At 37.7% G+C, this 17,492-nt stretch overlaps 1 long non-coding RNA gene across 1 annotated transcript in view; it reads right to left on the bottom strand.

The window, feature by feature from the left end:
• Positions 1-2,690: 2,690 nt before the first annotated feature.
• The window catches only part of LOC149530838 (uncharacterized), a 31,252-nt gene continuing 16,450 nt past the window's right edge, over positions 2,691-17,492 (bottom strand). The window contains exon 2 of the long non-coding RNA XR_016359060.1: positions 2,691-3,066. This is a non-coding gene — a long non-coding RNA (uncharacterized LOC149530838). The remainder of the gene's footprint in view (positions 3,067-17,492) is intronic.

The following is a 17,492-nucleotide window of genomic DNA, read 5'->3' as shown; positions in this document are numbered from 1 at the left end:
ATATAAGAGACATGTTGAGATGGATACTCCTGATGAGATTTCAATAGGAAGTCTGAGGAGGTTACACCTTGACTAGACATGAGTTCAATAGAGACATATTAGGAAATTGTTCTTAGGTAAGTCATGATGACTTGCAAATCTTGGAGGAGCATTCTCATTCCCCTTTCTTGATCTACTTGGCAATTGATCGCTTGAGAGGTATTGCACATTATTTCTCTAAGGGTGTTTTATGCTTTTCTCTCAAACTCATGGATTGTGAGCTACGGTTAGATGATTCTACAAGATTCATTGTGAGAGATGGATAGCATGATTGTCTTGAGTTGTTTTTTTCATTTATTATAGTAGGAGATGGTAGTGGGATAATTTAGTAGCTTGATCTTCTTTGAAAGGCTTTACATCCATGTAGATACCTTACATTATGTTATGTTTGATCTCTTGAGGTTGAACGGTTTTGGATGTTGTTGTGGCTTTTCCCTTGGAGTTGTGAAGGAGATCAACTTGGAATAGTTAGCATTTAGAGGTGTATGTAGAAGGACATGCTACATGCATATGATTGCAAGTTCTCTCTTTTATCTTGGTCATCTTCTTGGATGTTTGGGTTCATAGAATATTGTTTTTTGAGATATTAGGTAGAGCTATGGCAGTCACTCTTTTGTCATTTATCAAAAGCTTAAGAAATATGTCCTCTCATCACCTGTCATGTAGGATGTTACCTCGCCCATTTCAAAGAATCCAACTGTATCTATCAAAAGCTTAAGATGTATCCATTTTTTAAACAGAAAATAATATAAATTTACAAAATGAATGTAGATTTTTTATAAAGAAAATAATATAACATGTTTGTCCTCTTGTAAAAGCATATGCAACCAATCTCAAAAGCTTAGCATTTTCCATTGCAGCTCACCAGCATTCCCAACTAGCTATGAACCTACTAACCAGTAACAATTCCTTCCTAGTTTGGCACAGGAACCAAACACATAAATTTGAAATTATACAGAAGCTAGAATGTTGTCTGCAAGCATTAACCTCTATCCTATAGAAAATGTTTTAAACAAGTTAAACAAGAATCTCGGGCACTTTTGGAGCCTGCCACAACACTTATTTGAGAATAGAGTCAAACATAACAACATAAGATTCATATATATTATTGATCTTCCTCTGAACCCTCATATTCAACTAACATGGACAGCCCCAGAATAGGACTGATCAACTCTCATAGTGCCTCCAAAGGGAGCCCAGGTATCAGTGAGGCTGCTTGCATTACTAGGGATCACACGGGAAAAAATTTAGCTCAAAGATTGGTCAAGCTCAGAATTGCTACCAATAATGAGGCCGAATTCATGGCGGCTCTGAATTGAATTGGAATGCTGTAGGATGAAAAGTTGTAAAACTGCATCTAGAAGGAGATTCCCTAAATATTGTCAATAATATTTGCAAAAAAATACGCCCACTATTGGAACTCCAAAAGTGGGTAAGTTTGATATGCCAGTTGGCAAGAACGTTTGAAAACTTCAAAGTAACACATGCATAGGGAAGGCAATGAAACTGCGGACAGGTTGGCCAACCCGTCAGTCAGTACTCATTGCCTTCCCTATGCACATTAATGGTTGTCTGATGTGGTGAGTTTCTTAACAGCAGAAGGAGACGCGGAGCTTGGGTGCATGTCATGTGGTCTCTCTTGCCCAATGAAGGTTAGGTTTGAAAAGAAACTATAGTCAAAGAAATAGGTAGCCTTCCCTTGTCTTCTCTGTCAGAATTTTCCTATATTAGAGTGTCCAACCTCTGTTGATAGGTCTGTATGTCTATCTCTGTATATAGGGATGAAGCAGTCTAGGGTCTTGTAGGACATTTTTCCAATGTATGAGGTCCCAAATAATGTGGGACATTTTGTTAAATGTTATAAGTAGTAGCTTGATTATGCAGTCTACAATACGGAACTCTAAAGATATGCAATGATCAGAAAGATATTGCTGATAGCCACTTACATTAGGTGATTTTTTAAAGTTTTAATATAAATGGATGCAGACCCTTAGCTGCTTTTGACCGTTTAAAAAACAATCATCTGTATTATGCAAATGGCAAGATATTTTTGTGGCATTGATATCTGCATTTAAATAAAAATAAAAATTATAAACAATCCATGCATGTCAAACAAAACTGAACCATTTATGATCTTATCATATAGTCATTAGTTGCATATAAACAATTAATGACGACTAGACCTTGCATGTAATTTATAGCATTCACAGACAGTGACTATCACACATTTTTGTAATATATCTCATTTATAGTCACAATGATATTAGTTTCCTAATCATACAAAGAGGATGTGCATGTTCCTGGCACATTTTGCATGTATACACCTTGTCATGCTATACATATGCACTGTATCCTTCTATATGCATCAGTTTATGAAATTACAATAGAAAAAGGAAAATATTATCAATGTTTAAAAAAGCCATGAGATGGTGGTATTCAAATGAAAGCATCCTACACAAAACATCATGCCAATCACAGAAAAAAAGAAAACACAAAGAAAGAGTAAAGAGTCTCAAATTGATAGATAACTACAGTGACATTTAAAATTGCAAGTTTCATTCTATAGTAACTATAATTGTTATATCTAAATTCTAAAACTCATAGCCTACTCCTAAGTGATAATGGTAATACAGTCACACTATCCAAATAAGTTGTCTGCAAATTCAATCTTTTATTATTCAGCAGTAAAGAATAGAGATGCATGCATCTAACAGTTGCATACAGTCCAACTATCTTTTACTTATATTTGTATACCTATCTTTTCACTTGCTTCAAATTTTCACATGTGACTACATGTTTTTCCACTTGTCCACTGTCCACATTTCATGTTGGATGTGTGTCTAAAGTATGGTCACTCAAAAATATTCTTACATAAAAAGCACTTGAACAGCTTTATGTATTATCATTTGAGAAACATATAAAAAAAACCACATCTCCCTTGTGGCTCTGCTTGTACCAATGAACCTCTTGCAAATTTCCCTCTGCCCCTACTCAAATACTGCCACTCAGGTACTCCAAAATAATGCACTGAAATGCAAAATACAAAAAATATCTAATCAATATGTCCAAAACATAAGACATTTTGATGGTCAGAATATCCAATATTGCATTGAGAAAAAAAATTGTAAAATGGATAATACAGTTGAATCGGCTTGATAATTATCAGAAGGCAAATGACAAAGATTAAGCCAAAACATAGAGCAGAAAGGAAGAGTGAAAGAAGAAAAGGGAATTTTAAATGAAACAGGAGGGAGGATGAACATACATCTCAAGAGATGTGATAGAAAGGAGACGAAGCATCACAAAAGAATCAAGAACTGCACATCCTGTTAGAGCAAGGTTTGAAGTCATGCCTTGAGAAAAAGAAAGATTTGCAAATTTTTAGCCCCAATCTAGCAAATGTCAAACCCTAAAAGCAGTAGTTGAAATTCCTATGGCTAAATGACAAGGATATAGTTAATGCTAGAAATTACTATCTCAGGTCATTAATTATTACACATAGAACAAAACAAGGTTTGATGCCATGTCTTGAGAAAAATAAAGATTTGCAAATTTTAGCCCCAGTCTAGCAGATGTCAAACCCTAAAAGCAGTAGTTTAAATCCCTATGGAAAATTGACAAGGGTATAGTTAATGTTAGGAATTAAAATCTTAGGTCAGTAATTATTACAAATAAAATAAAATAATAAAACAAATATTACACGATACCCAGATTAAAAATATTATCAAAGTACTAAAAGTCAATCTACCCCCACTATGGACATGTGATTGATCACCTAAAAATTAGTATTAACAATCCAATCAACTCGCATTTCACAAGTGAATTGACCATTCGTGTGTGTAGTAGGTTTCCCTTCTTAGGACGAAGATCTATCAGGGATCATACATGGTGCTGCCCACTTTACTTGCCTGTGTCTAGAAGTTCTTTCCATCATTTTGATGACACCACCCTTGGAAACCCATCTAGTAGACCTTGCAAAATTACTTTTCAGCCATTATGTTGAAAACTAAGTTGAAAATCTTGATAATATCTACCTAAGAAATGTAACCGTTGTATGCACATTATGGAATCCATGTTGCTCATGGTTTACTACTAGAAATCTTCAATTATTTGAAGTCTCCCCAAGGTAGTGATGTCTCCCCAAGGTAATTCTAAGTTGTCAAATTGATTGTGTGCAAGTGAGTTCATCTACCATAACTACCTCGAAAACTTTTTTTTAAATCATATTTAATTTCATCCTCATTACTAAACCTTCAACAATGAAATTATGTATAGCACCACTATTCACAAAGATAGTTACTTTTTGTCCTTGTAAAAACACTATGAATTCTATAGGGTTGATACTTGGGACCAATGAAAGGTGGCCAATGTACCACAGGCAATCTCTTTGTCATCTAATTTCGTCTTCTTTCTTTCGGGTTCAAATTCTCCTCAGATTTGTCACTCATTATTGCTTCTATGTGGCAAAGTTGTCCCTTCTTGGAGCATTGATTATCCAACTTCAATGATTCTCTACAATGGAAGCATAAGTTCTTTCAAATCTCTCCCATAGATTCATCCTCCTTGTATGATTGAGGAGGTAATGCTTTTAGTTTCTGGTTATTCCTATTAAAGGGTTGCTTGTGTGATCCCTTGTGATAGGTCCTGTTCTTAGGTGTTAAGCCTTCCAAATTTAAGGCCCTTCAAATAGCATACTGTAAGGAAGACGGTTCAAAAGATCAAACCAGTCCACTGAGTGATTTGGAATCCTTCAATGAATAAAATCTTTAGTCTACTTTCGGTAATATCCACCACCATGGCAAATATCTTTTGGAATTCTGTTACAAATTATTCCATACGGCCTTATTGTCTTAGGCATATTTGCTGAAGATTATAGTTGTGATAGAGATCTTTACCTCTGATATTACTATATGTTGAAATTGAGAATCAATAATGCCTTGACATTGCGTCAACAATTAGTAAGAGACTTGTGATGATATTTTCATCTTGTATCTTTCTTATAATCAAGTGAACACGATGTGGCATCCAATGTGTACTAAGTAAATATCTGATATTTTATTATGTTAAAGATCAAGCGACATGCTAACAGACATGCATTTGGAAATATGAAGAGACACACATTTGGAAATATGAAGAGACATGCATTTGGTAAATGAAGAGACCTTTAGTTATAATATGAAGGGTCTCTCAATTCAATATATATGGTGCTCAGTTGAAAGCGTTGTACCTAGAGATTTATTATTTTAATAAAAGAGATATTTTCTTGTGTGGCTCTGTCTTTCCCTCAAGTTGGAGGGTTTCCCAGGATAAATTGTTTCATCTTCATGTGCCTTTTGTATTTTTCTTTTGTTTCTTGTTGTTTATCTTTATTTCTGGGCTAAACATTGACATGCTATCAGAGCTCGGTTTGATAACAGCAATAAAAGAGTTTCTCTTGTTTTTTAATTCGTGTACCTGTTCATATTGCTTGAGTATCTTGTAGGCAATTTGAAGTGTTCAATTTCTGGTATCTGCATGTTACATCTTCCTTAATGTTTTTCATTTTTCTACCTGTGTCACTTTGTTGTTGTGCATCGTTCTACTCTCTACCATTGAATCCTCTGACTTGAAGGATGTTATTATCTTTGAAGACTCTAGTGTTCATTTGACTTCTAGTTGTGCATTGCAAATTCTAAGCATCGTGCATGCAAGAAATAATATCTCTGTTTGCCTTTGACAGTTAATTATGTTCGAAATAATTTGTTTGTGGAGTTTTCATATATGATTTTATGTCACCGTTCATTCTCAGTTTACTTGGAATCCTTGTATATGCTGTCTCAATATATATGTTGCCAATATGACAATCTATGTTCCGTTTTTGTATCGTAGCTAATTTTCTTTAACATTTGTGGTGATATTTATAATTGTCACCATGAGTCTCCTTTGTCAGTCTGTCTCTTTCTGCAATAATAATATTATAATTTATGTTTCATATTATTGGTGGAGACCATTCAAGATGTAACTAAAATGGCTTCCTTGATTCATCTGAATTGTTCCTTCATATTGTAGAAAGGTGCATCTTTAGTAGCTTCCTTGATTCATCTGAATCGTTCTTTCATAGTGTAGAAAGGTGCATCTTTAGTAATCTATCTCTATCGTCCTTTCAAGAGTTACAAGTCAATGTGATCATCTTGGTCAAATCTGAATCAAGGTGATAATATAAGATAAGATATTAATGTCCAACAAGAGACCACAAATGGGCCTAAGGGACTGAAAGTACAAACAGAGGCCAGAAGGCAGCAGGACCACCAAACAGTGTCAAAAAATAAGGAAACCAACAGAGTAAGAAGCAAACAAAGAGAAACCACCCTATACAAAAGAGACTCCAAAACCGCAAACTAGCGGTTCCCAGTCATCATAAAGTAGCTCAAGACCAAAGGATAACTATCCGTGTGAAAAGAAGTTTGATCCCATCGCCGGAGAAAGGAGGGCCACTGTCACTGATGGTGCATGTGTGTGTGATCTTTGCGCAGTCTCACTGATCTAATGTGAGTAGCAGTGGACGAGCCCCCAAACCACTTGGTTCCTCTAGGAGAGGTAACCAAGGTGAAGAAGGAAGCAATAAGTTGATGAAAGGACGCAGATCTAGAGGGAGAAAACTCCCAAAGAGTGAGATCCTGAAGACAAAAAGCCTCCTGGAGATGGAGTACAAGGAATCATTGATCATCATACCTAAAGGAGGACAGGGACTTGCACTCTCTGAATAGGCAATGGAACCTCCCTCGAATCTCATAGTATATCGATCAATAGAATAGGAAATGGATCTTCATCTCACCCACACCTATGTCACAGCACTGACAAATCCACTCATCTCTGCTGCTTTCGTGATCTGTCTGATTTCAGAGCCAGTGAGAGCCAACTCTAAAGGAGCCTAACTAGATATGTAAGGCAAGGGGCCATTGCCAGGTGTAGTAAGGTCGAACAATAATATCATCCTGAATGTCAATATAGTGCTCTGCATAGAAGAGCCATATACTGGCAAAGGCCCCTTGATGGGTTGACCCAAATAACATGAACAAACCTCCTGTAGATGTCCATCTGAGAAATCTCATTCAATTCCGACTAAGAGGTGTGGAGATGAGTGGGAATGTCCAGAGAGTACTAAAAGGGAGGGAGGCAGTCAATATCAATACCCACAGAGCTGAGGAGACTGGATGCCTGAGCGTACCAACACTAAGCGCAACCAATAGGGTCTGAAGCTGCAATCGAAGCTGAGGAACAGTATGCCAAGTAGGAATAACGGTTTTGCCATCAATAGAGTCCACAAAGCCCTTGAGTTGTGAAGTAGCCAATCAGATCAAAGTATGTACAAAGTATGAAGGGATGAGCATCAAACTCGGCCAAGATAATACTGGTAAGAGTAGTCGACTGACAACGGATGAGGCGCAAAAGAAGAGTTTGAACCCTCTCCACCGAAGGCCAATCAGCGGCCAACAAGGAGGGCCCATAAACGGTCAATCCATAAAGGACAGTAGGTCTAACCAGGGAGTCTAAGATATACATCTTAGACGTGGTATGCTAGAAATGATGTCTGAAGCAGTCTCTCATGTAAAGCAAGTGAATCGAGCTCCTTGTTGACCTGTAGCATCATGGCCTGACTTAAACTAAAACGCAGCCCAAAAAATCTGATTCCCAAATAGGTACAGCTTGAAGTCATCTCAATCTCAATCCCCTCTAAAAAAGAAGTGGAGATGAGAGGTTTTCAAGCAATTGAAAATCATAACTCAAGTCTTACCCAAGTTAACCACCAACTGTCGAGAATCACAAAAGTAGGTCAACCCTTCAAAAGACGTTGTAACCCATAGGGGGAGGAGGACAACAACACCATGTCATCAGCAAAGAGAATGATGGAAATCAAGACCTAGTGAAGATAACGTCGTCCTCAAGAAGCAAGAAGCTCCTTAAATAGGACTCAATCTCATCAATGTATATACCAAACAACATAGGAGAAAGCAGGCAGCCCTACTTGACCCCAATAGAATGTTGAATGAAATCAAAGAAGCCTAGAGGAGTCCTAATACGATCAACAACCCTCTCATAAAGTTTCATGATGGCCATGAGCAGAACCTCAAAGACCCCAATATCTTTGAGTCTTTGAAATAATGTCGACTAGGGGACAAAATCAAAGGCCAAGCGAATGTCTACAAAGCAGTTGTAGACTTTTTCCAAGTGGTGTCGAGCCTCCTCAATGATGGTCCTAAGGGTGCTAATATGATCTATAGTTTGAAAATCCGCTTTGAAACCGGATTGGCCTCTAGCCTTGCAACCTAATCTATCCAGCTGTCTCGTGAGAATAAGTGCAAAATTGTTGGCATAGAGTTTGGAAAAGGTATGCCCAATCATAATGGTCATGTAATTACCTAGATCAAAGGTCGGCCCAGCCTTGTGGATCTGGTGAATAATATGGTGAAACCAAGACGACGGAAAGCCAATACACAACACTTTGTTAAAGAGATCAGCAAGAAACAAACCAAGAACTAAAATCCCCAACTTGAAGAGCTCTGCTGGAACCCTTCCTCATCTATAGCCTTACTACAACTCATGGCTCTAATGACCTTGACAATGGTGGATATGGTAAAGAGGGGGGTGGGGCGGTGACGCAAAAGGTAGGTTGACCAAGAATGCCATAAAGGGTGATGATGTAGGAGATGAGGGTGCTGAAAACCAGGTCAGAGGGGAAAGTGGAGTGACGGGAAAGAATGTGCACCAAAAGTGCTTCAGGAAGGCCCAAAGGGAAGAGCTGAGGGACCTACATTGCTCGAGGTAGAAAAGATGCTTCTTCCAGCAAAGGGAGCTACGATAGGAGAGCCTAACCCGAGAGGAGGGATCCTGATAGGTAAAGGTGGAACAAATAAGGCAATGGAAGAATTTACAGTCGTCATCAAGCCAGTGATTCAGGGATGGGAACTGGGGTGGGGGGGAACACTCCACAAGGGGGGTAGAGGAATGCAGGAAAGAGAGGACGACAAACTCCCAAATTGTTGTGGACATGAGGTCAAACACGGTGGAAGCACCAGAAGAGTCCATGAAGGGAGCGGTCCGAAGAGCGCGTCTAAGGTGGTTGATGAAGAGGTCATGACTAGTGTCAACGAAGGAAAAAGTGGTGCAGGTAGGCAAGGGCAGCACAAAGGGGCAGGGGGGAGGACGGGGGTGGGAGGGGAGGTGAAGAGAGGGACATGCAAGGTGAGAGAGAGGGAGTGGTCACCCAATGGAAGGCGGGAGATGGAGAAGCGGCTAGTGAAGAGGATGAGGGAGGTGCAGGCAAGGACATAGTCAACGACACTAGCACCTAGGCCAACAAGTAAACAACTTCGAGCCAGGGAAGCAAGGGAGCTTGTTAAGAACCACGAGAGCAAAAGACTCACAGAGATGGAGATGTCTACCATACCATGTCAAGGGGCCATCGATGTCATCAGAGGAATATTGGCAACCAATCATATCACTATCTAACTCAAAAGTACATAGGGATTCTATCCACTGATCATGAAAAGGAGCCCAAAGATCTCTAGTATAGGCGTTGAAGTCCCCTAAAATAACCAAGTTTCCCAAAGTAAAAAAATTTGTCAATCCAATCACCGAGGTCATCAAATGGGTCCCCCTCGAGACAATGAACTACATATGGAGAAGTAGTCGGCAAAAAACAACAAATAGCAATGAAAAGATCTATGTCCAGTCTGCCTCTAATGTGAACCCTCATGAATCTAGCAAGGCTATCAAAATGTATAAAAGTCGTCATGCTGACGAGGCCATCGCATATGAGGTAGGCAACCCTGCTCGAGCCTCTGACACCCCTAGAAAACCTAACCTCATCTTGATGAGCAAAAAGCCACTAATACCCAGTAATCTCGAAAAGGGGACAGGTTGGACTCTCATGTGTCTCAGTAACAAGAATAACATTTGCAGTGCCAATGACATCCATAAAAAGACCAGCCAATGACCAAAGAGTGTCATTACCGTTCCAACAATGAACAATCAAGGAGTCACTAGACCTCACCACCCCATCCCCACCCACTAAGCATCATTTGGCCAGGGGAGCTGACCTGGATTCCCAACCAGGTGGAGGACAATCTCTGATAACTACCTTAAGTTGCAGATAACTACCGATTTACCCTCCAAACAGGCTGCAGCAACTAAGCTTCGGCTATGTTTAAACTTTTTAACCTGTGACTTGGTGAAATCCTCATCAAGGTACATTTTAGATGGTAAAGGGAAGAGCTTTCTACAAGCCCTCAAAAATTGCAGCCTGTCTGATGTATTAAGAAATCTAATAAAAAGTGTGGATCATACCCTATCCATGCTCTATCGATGGGAATCTCAAAAATCTCTAGCTGACCTCAAAGGAAGGCATTCGACTTATCAACTGGGTCAGCAGTGGAGGATGGGAGGCCACGAACTTTCAGATTAAGTTCCCTAGCCCTCCTTGCCTATTCATCCAAAAACTTGGACTGAACAAGCTCATCAACACCTGCCAATGGAAGTTGTTGCTGCTATCGCTTCTCGTTATTGCAGACTTCCACCCATGTTTTTAACTAAGTCTCTATGTTGCTTTTCAGTGTATTATGGCGGCTAAGGAGTTCATCTTGCATCTCTTTGAATCAAGATGTTGTTTGATGTCCAATGCCTTAGCATTAATGGCACAAACCTGAAGTTCGAGTGGATAAAAGAATTGTATTCCTCAAAATGTATATTGAGTTTAATTGAAGTTATGAGGATGTGTGACAGCTTTATCTCATTCTGAGACATATATTTTGAGATATAATTCCTTACTGTTGATGTAAACTCTGATCATTGTTTATATGTAGATGAGTGGATTATTGAGCATGTTGTTCCTAACAAAACTTGTATTTCTCTAGAAGTTGCACTGTTGTATTCAGTAATTATTGCCTTCAACTAAAGTTTTATGAATCGTCTTCTATGTTCATACTCTCCTTGTGTTTGGGTACTTTAAGCGTTCTGCCTCCTCTCATGTCCGTGTTGGGTTCTTTTTGTGTGAAGACTCTTATATTATAGTTGGTAAATTGTTTTGGGATTTTGTTGACTCAGCAGCCATGTATGCATTTTCTATTATTGTCTACCTTTTAATACTATCAGTTCTCTTTCCTTCTAGGTGCTCGGATAATATTTATCGATTACTTTTCCCTTCTTGGTGTCAATTGGTTGCCTTCAGAAGTTATGTCAAATTAAAGAGATTGTCTATAGTTTGGTATGGAGTTCTGGTTATTATTTGGCAAGATAGGTATCGGGCATAATAGAAAGTTCATTGGTTAATAATTCTGTGCAGCATTTTTCATCTGTAGTGAGCCATTAAGTATTGGTATATATGCTGAGCTGGGGAGTTTTTGATACATATTCTGTGCATCTAATTTGGACGATTTTTTTTTGGCTACTCTATTCATCAGTTTGCAGAATGCTAAAAGCAGCTTTGTAGATAAGCAGCTTAGTCATTCTTTGTTTATTATTATTATTATATAGTGGTAAAATGTGTGTTCTTTGGCTTTGGTAGCATGTGTGTATCAAGAGATGCTTTTGACTACAGTGAAAGCCAAAGTCACAGGATACGCCGAATTTCATCCATGAAGTTCAAATTTCAGCGAATTTTTACCCTTTCCGAACTTCATCCGATTTTTTTGACATTTATATAATTATAATAATTTATTTATTTTTAAATAATATTGAGTTGTTTTGTTTAATTATTTAGCAATGTCACACTATTTTGACAATAATGTGGATATATTACTTATATTTAAAATTAAAAAAATTATGTAAGTTAAATTTAATGTTGAGTTTTTTCCGAATTATTACCTCTGCCGAACTTCATCTCAATTTTATGATCAACGAACTCGAATTCAAATTCGAACTTCGTGACTTAGGCGAGAGCTGCCTGCCTGAGTGTGTGTTGGGAGCTGCTAGTGTTTGTGAGTAGTGAGAGCTACCTGCCTGGGTGTGTATCAGGAGTTGTCTGCCTGTCTATGTATTGGGAGTTGTCTGTATGTATAGGTACCAATTTTTATGGTTCTGTATTTTTCAATATGTGCATGACCAATACTATGTTATGATCATTACCCTTGTTATGCGTACTGAGATCCTATGTTATGATCATTACCCTTGTTATGCATACTGAGATCTTTCTCAAGGAAGATTAGACTACAAAGAGATAAGTATATTATAATTACGCCTTTGAATGTTGATCATGTATTTTTTTTAATCAGTGAGAACAGTGTATGCCTTTAAGCTTTGATCTCTATATTTCTCTTCTTAATCTCTCTTGATTGCAGGGCGGACGAAGAAGCAATGAGATGATGAGAGATTATATGCAAGAGTCATGCACACTGTAGAAATGAAAATGGAGATGTTGCTTGCAGCCATCGGACTGAATTTTGATGATACATACCTTCATTAAAGAGGAAGAAATGAAAGCAGAGGGATACAATTCAGCTTCAAAGGGAGTTTGCGTGACAAAGGGAGAATGTTTTGCAAGCACGTGTGGCAGTGTAACTGCTGAAGCTGCATGTTTTGTCAAATTAGAATCAGCTATCTTATTGTGGTGATAAAAGCAATCTCTACTGAGAGGGAGTCTCTATTGAGATAAAATCTCAGTCACTGTTATACATGTTGATGAGTTCTTCTCTACAAGAGAAGTTCAAGGTAAAATTCCTTGTTCCACCCTTGGCGAGTAGGAACGATGCTTCAACCCTCTACGAGTAGGCGTGGGGGAAATTCTTTTTCTCTAGGAGAAGTCTGAGGTGAAAGTCCTCAATCCATCCTCTACAAGTAGGCATGGTGGAAATGCATTCTCCTCTTGTAGTAGTTTGAGGTGAAACATTCCACCCTCTGCGAGTAGGTAGGTGGATCCACCCTCTACAAGTAGGCATGGTGTAAGTCATGTGTGTGACTCCACGACTTTAAACTTATGCTTTTATTGAGATCATCTCTGATGAGAATTTGTTATTGACATTTATGGTTGCAGCTATGTGTGTTTGCCTTACTAAAGATCTCTCTCTTGCAAAGAGGGAGTGTTGAAGATTATAGTTGTAATAGAGATCTTTACCTTTGATATTACTATATGTTGAAATTGACGCAAGGCTAGGATGCCAAAAGGAGGCAATCTCAAGCTACCCTCGCTAAGAGTTACACACGGAAGCCAACACTATAGGAGAAACCACAAGAAATTATATATAATCCAATGCAGATATGATGAGACAATCTTCCATTAATATGTCAAGCATAAGGCCTACCTGGTTGCAGCCATAAACATTTAAAATACAATCTGCGAGCTTAGAATCTCAGGCTTACAAAGCCAATTCTTATTATCTTCCTTCTATATAACTTTATTCTATCTATCCTAATTCTAGATCTCAAAATATATAGCTAGCAAGACCAAAAGTCGACCTGTCAGGAGAATTATTACAAAATATAGGTCCTGTCCCAATGGAGATATCCACAACCTTACAATTAAACAAAAGAACATCCACGGGAACAAAGATAGGTCCACACATGATCCAAGAAGAGATTCCCAAGGCCGTGGAATGCCTTGGTACCACACGTAACCTCGTTGAAGCCAAACTCGCACATTACTCGAGCTACCAAGAAAGAACATGCCACGAACAAAGAGAAAGGATAACTCCCGCATATGATCAAAAGTTCCACAAATATAGGACAACGATCCACAATAGGTCCACATTATGGAGCCAACTGCACGGAAAAAGAAAACATAAACAACAAAGGCCATTCCTCAAACACCATGATGGAGCCTTAATTTTTTGCAAAAAATTAAGGCCTCCATCAAAGAAAAAATGTTGGAAGTCAATAAATTTCAACATCATTCATAAGTTACCAGTTATTAAACGGGTCATGGAAAAGGCAGCATCTAACGGAATTGTCAAGTTTGGGAGACCATAAAAAACTCGATGGTGACTTCCGTGAGTTCATAGACAAGGTCCAAAGTGACCGTATATTTACAGTAGTTGCAGATTCTTCTCACAGTGGGGGTCTAATTATAAATGGAAAGGAACAAATTGGAGACCAATACATTATACATACAGACGAATCGGGGAATGGATAAAAGGGAGACTTTTGAGACCCATTCAAGAATGGATTGCAATCAGCATTTGGCATATAGATGAATACCCTTAAATGACCAATCAACGTACAATATTACAGTACATTGGGTTAACTATATCATATGGAGAATAGAACTTGCAACAGCAATCTAGGCATCATAGAATAAATTTAGACAGAGATTAATCAATCCATTCCACATATCTAACAATCAATGACCAGGCAATCAACACTCTGAGCAATAGCTATAGAGAGGAGTAAGAGAGATTCCCAAAAAAGAAAAAACATTTCATTATATTGTTATATATACGAATCTTGACACGTGCATACTAATGCTTGGCTGCCGCTAAAATACTAAGGACGTACAAACAAGGGAGGGCAATCAGCAGTTCAGTTACACCGCACTCAACCTGGCACTAGGAGAGTACTAAATATTATAGCCCATTTCAGCATTGGTAATGACATTCATCGTTGAAAAATTCAGTGTTTGATAATACATATTACCTTCAACTTTTGATATTGCATCCAGTACCATTGTACAAATTTTATATCACATTCAGTAAAGTCACTTATACAGAATGAAAAAGATAACAAGAGGCAAGAATAAGGATTTCATCAATACACAAACAGTGAATGTCCAATGTCATCAACTTAGGAATTCATTCCCTGGTTTTTCGTCGAATAGGAGGACAAAAGAGATGTGGATGTTGGTTTCCTTATGCGTTATACAACATACTCTTTCTTTTCACCCAATGCCACCCATTGATCTTACACAGCCTTCGTCTACAAGGAGTGAAATTGCGCTTACACTATTGGATAATAACCAAAGTTGCGGGAGGCGCCATTCTCATGGCCGTCTAAATCTCACTTTTTTTTCTTTCAATGGAGAAATACGAAGACAATTGTATCAGCAAAACAATATGGTATTCAAAAAATAACTTAGCAACCATATTAAACGAAAGACATCAATTCGATTTGCGGCATAGTATATTTAAAAAGGGTCAAGTAAAATAAAGTTGATATCATCCTCAAAAAGCTCTGATAATACAAAGTTTAAACTTGCTATAGAAAAGCTTTAAACCAAGCAATCAAGGTTTAAGGTGAAGGTATAACTGTCTAGGTGTAGTGAAGCCTAAAGTGCAAAGGAATCAAGGTTATTCTCGTTCATTGGCTAAAACTAATTGGTTAATCCTATTGGAGAACTGGCAAAGCTCTTGGATTTCCAATCTATGGTTTCGGTAACCAACACAACGGATAGGAACAACTAAAAGAAATATTTTTGGTTGATGCAAGATTGCCAAAGAACTCAAGATGCTCTTGCATCAGACACTTGGGGTAAATAAAGATTGATGTCCACATCAAGATACCCCGATGTTCTGAGATGCATCATAAAAATCCAACTCATTTTGCGATATCCATGGGTTGTCTTCCATTGGTTTATTCTTCCATAACACTAGGTATTCTTTGTAATCTTTTCCTCTAGTGCTTTTACTGACTTTGGTATCCAAAATTTTGTTGTTTCCCTCTATCTTCTTCTTACGATAATCAAGTTTATCAAGTGTTTCTTCATCAGATTCAAAGTACTCGTAAATTCTTGAAATATTAAAAATAGGTGAAATATCCATGTCATTAGGTAATTCAAATTCAAAGGCATTTCAACTGTCACATTTCCTCAACATCTTACAAGGATCAAATTTCTTCAAATTTAACTTACTATATGTACCAATAGGAAACCCATTCTTCAAATGTACCATCACTTCATCTCCAACCTCAAAAATCTTGTGTCTCCTCTTCTTATCTGCTCTATCCTTATACTCTTGATTATTGTTATTCAAATTACTCCTCACTTGCTCCTGCAAAATCTTCATAAAGTCCACAAATTCCCCAACTTCAGCACAATGTTTCAACTGAGTATTGAAGTTCCTCAACTCTGTATTTCCTCTAGGGTCCACTCCATTTACTATCTCAAAGGTGTCTTCTTAGTACTTATGTTCACTGAAATGTTATATGCAAATTATGCTTGTGTGAAGACCAAGTCCCAATTAGTAGTTTTGTCTCCAATCAAACATCTCAACAAGTTACCCAAACTTATGTTCACAACTTCAGTTTGTCCATCTATTTGTAGATGAAATGTAGAACTAAACTTAAGCTCAGTATTTATCTTCTTCCAAAGTATTCTCCAAAAGTACCCAGTATACTTAGTATCTCTGTATGAAACATTAGTCTTAGGCAATCCATGTAATCTCACAATCTCTCTGGAAAATAGATCTGATATGTTTAATGAATCTGATGTCTTCTTACAAGGTATGAGATGTGTCATCTTTGAAAATCTATCAATCACTACAATGATAGAATCATTACTTCTCTGAGTTCTAGGTAATCCTAGAACAAAGTCCATCTAATATCTTCTCAAGGCTTACAAGGAACAATCAAAAGCGTATACAATCCAACATTCTAACTACTTCCCTTAACAACTTGACAAATTCTTCAACTCTCTACCATCTTCCTAACATCTTTATATATCTGCAACTAAAAGTATGATTCTGAAATCAACTTCACTGTCTTATCAATCCTAAAATGTCTTGCAAGTCCACCACTATGTTTCTCCTTAAATATATTTTCTGTACACACAACTACACTCCCTAAATCAACATGTCTTCCTAAATGAAATAATCAACCTACTTATCTTGCTCATCAGTTATTTGTTTCTTACAAACTTTCCAAGGTTCTGCAAAATTAGGATCAGTTTCATACAAGTTAATCAAATCACCAAAACCAAGCACTTCCACTCTCATATTTGTCAACAAGCTTCTTCTCCTACTCAAAGCATATGTTACTTTGTTAGACTGTCCACTTCTATGTTTCAACACAAAAAGAGAAGTTTCGCACATACTCAACCCATTTCATATGTCTCTAATTCAACTTATTCTGACTTTCCAAATACTGTAAAGCTTTATGATCAGTGTACAACACAAATTCCTTAAGCAACAAGTAATATCTTCATTTCTTCAAGGCTTATATAGTAGCATAGAGCTCTTAGGCATAGACTGAATATTTTCTCTTAGCATCATTCAACTTCTCAGTGAAGAAAGATATAAGTTTACCTTCTTGACTCAAAACTGCTCCAATTACACTTCCACTAGCACCACCGTCAACTTGAAAAACTTTAGTAAAATCAGGCAAAGCTAGCACAGGTAATTTTGTGACCTTTTCTTTCAATGTTTCAAATCTTTTGTTTGCTTTGTGTGTCCATTTGAACTCATTTTCATCACTCCTCATAGTCTCAGTCATAGCATTACAAACTAAACTGAAATTTCTAATAAACTTTCCATAGAAACTTGCCAATCCATGAAATG

The sequence above is a fragment of the Cupressus sempervirens genome, chromosome 11, assembly GCF_028749045.1.
Source record: "Cupressus sempervirens isolate cs-2001-9-10 chromosome 11, ASM2874904v1, whole genome shotgun sequence".
In the NCBI taxonomy this organism is placed as follows: Eukaryota; Viridiplantae; Streptophyta; class Pinopsida; order Cupressales; family Cupressaceae; genus Cupressus; species Cupressus sempervirens.
This window is presented reverse-complemented; position numbering and strand designations above follow the sequence as displayed.